The sequence below is a fragment of the Cupressus sempervirens genome, chromosome 9, assembly GCF_028749045.1.
Source record: "Cupressus sempervirens isolate cs-2001-9-10 chromosome 9, ASM2874904v1, whole genome shotgun sequence".
NCBI classification, from domain to species: domain Eukaryota; kingdom Viridiplantae; phylum Streptophyta; class Pinopsida; order Cupressales; family Cupressaceae; genus Cupressus; species Cupressus sempervirens.
The window spans coordinates 762,280,880-762,283,227 of record NC_143126.1 but is presented as its reverse complement, the minus strand read 5'-3'; the positions used below and the strand labels follow the sequence as shown (position 1 = coordinate 762,283,227).

General features: G+C 37.4%; 1 pseudogene; it reads left to right on the top strand.

Moving 5' to 3' along the window:
* The first annotated feature begins 831 nt into the window (after positions 1 to 831).
* On the top strand, positions 832 to 1,359 carry LOC149540906 (putative LL-diaminopimelate aminotransferase, chloroplastic pseudogene; annotated as a pseudogene).
* Positions 1,360 to 2,348: the final 989 nt, after the last annotated feature.

Below are 2,348 nucleotides of genomic sequence, written 5' to 3'. Positions count from 1 at the left end.
AAAATGGAAGCATGCATGCAAGGGAAAAAACCAACAATCAATAATGAGCTGTAAAAAAACGTATAGGAAAAAACATGCATAAAACGTAAAGAAAACTGCCAACAATCAATAAACAACGATATGCTACAAAAAAGGCTATAAAGAAGCCTGCAAAAAAGGCTATGAAGAAGCCTATTGTTAGCAAGGCAAGCATGACATAAATAAAATGGCTTGAAGGGGCGACTGTGAATGTTTTTGGAATCACGAGTAGCTAGTCCCGATATTCGATATAAAACAGAAATAATAACCTTTTCAAGGTAACGCTTGGCCCAATGGTGGGGCCTGCAAGACTAAAGACTATATATAAATGGAAACAATAACATGCAATTCAAATTTCTACTGCACGAACGAAGTTTTCAAAGCAACTACGAAACGGATAAGTTTGCCAAGCAATCCAACTTTTTGGTACAAAGCCAAAAATAACTCATAAGTCCGATCATCCATTATTACAAAAAAATCATGACGAAGCAGAGGAAGCCATTGCAGCCCTGCAACAACAATAATAATAATATCAGCAACGGTAAGAGAATCGAAGAAACATACCAGAAGAAAAGTCTGCTAGAACACATTTTGCTCCGCCTCGACACCTATGTTGGGTCCATCGAGAGACACAAACAAACATGGTTGCAATTCAACTCTACCCACTCTTCAAATTTTTGCCATCTTTATCTGATATCTGTGATCAATAAGGCCCTAAAATGGCGAAGGGAAGAGGTAGTGCATATTAATTTCCAATTTTTTTAAGGTATTGCATTTCGACCCGACAACCTCTAAGAACACTGTAGCTCAGTCATGGCTGCCTCAAATTTTTATTCTCTTTCTCTGCCTTCACATTTATTTAATAGAAATGACAACAAGCATTGCAAGGCATTTCACAGTTCCCTTTTCATGTTAGAGAAGTCATCATCCCTTGTCAAAAGAAATCAATCGATCAGGTGCATTGCTGCCAAACCTATGGAGAAGACTATTTATACGACGAAGGTACCACACAATGCTAATATAGCTAAATTACAAGTAGGATATCTATTTCCAGAGATTGCAAGAAGGCACTTAGCGCACATGCAAAAGTATCCAGATGCAAAAGTCATAAGTCTTGGCATTGGAGATACCACTGAACCCATTCCAGAAGTTATCACTTCAGTAATGGCGAATCGGGCACAAGCCTTATCAACGGTAGAGGGCTATAGTGGCTATGGAGCAGAGCAAGGGGAAAAGGCCCTCAGGGTTGCTTTGGCAGAGACCTTCTATGGAGATTTTAACATAAAGGATTCTGAAATCTTTGTTTCTGATGGTGTAAAATGCGACATTTCTCATCTTTAGCTTGATTTTGGCTCAGATGTGACAATTGTTAGAAGGTCTAGATGGACTACTGGGAAATGACAGGTCGTGTACAAAGGGCTTCCCATCTACCAGAGTTATGGGCTGCTCTATGGGTCCCATATGTAGATCAAAGTATTTATCTCAGCTTAGAGCTACAAGTACTGATCTCGAGTTCGACTCTTGAGGAAAAATACAATGGATTTGGATAGAAATACAGAACTCTTCACCTCTTTTAGGGGAGGAGAAGCAAACTTTAGAGAAAAAAAACTGAAATATTGGCAAGTTCAATGGCTAGAAAGAGCAAACTAATGTGCACTGCTATTCATAACATGCAGACAACTACTTTTGATAAAGCACATGAATTGCAAGAAGGAAAGATGAATAAGCAACGTATCACTTTAAATCAAATATATTTAAATCAATAACAACTATAAGCCCTAGCACTCTAAAATACACAAATCTATAATGAAAATCACTACAATAACATGCAATCTCCCAAACCTGCACAAATTAGAGCAAACAGGAGTTAATTTGGTTTGGCGGTAAACCAGCCAAACCCAAAAAAAAATTCAATTTCTTCCAACTTAAGAAGATTAAAGAAGAAATTAGTGAAATCTCTCTCAAGAGCCTCCTTCGAATTGTGCCTTCATGAAAACACTCAAAACAAAGATTAAACTGCTCTGATACCATGTTAGAAATGGAAAAAGAAATCTGTAAATAAGCAACACCAGGAAAGAATCTAAGTGAGTAAATGCATGAAAAGATATTACCATAAAATAGGAGAGAGAAAGCTTCAAGCTCCAACACCATGATACAAGATATTTTGAAAGGGGAAAGCAAAGAAAACCCCTTGTGACATTATGAATGAAGCATGAAAATCCTAAGAAGAAAAAGAGAGAGAGCAAGAGAGCAATGGCTCATACAATATTTGAGAAGAGGAAGAAACTTCATTGTTAAATGAGAGAAGAGGGTCATCTCTTAAATAGAGA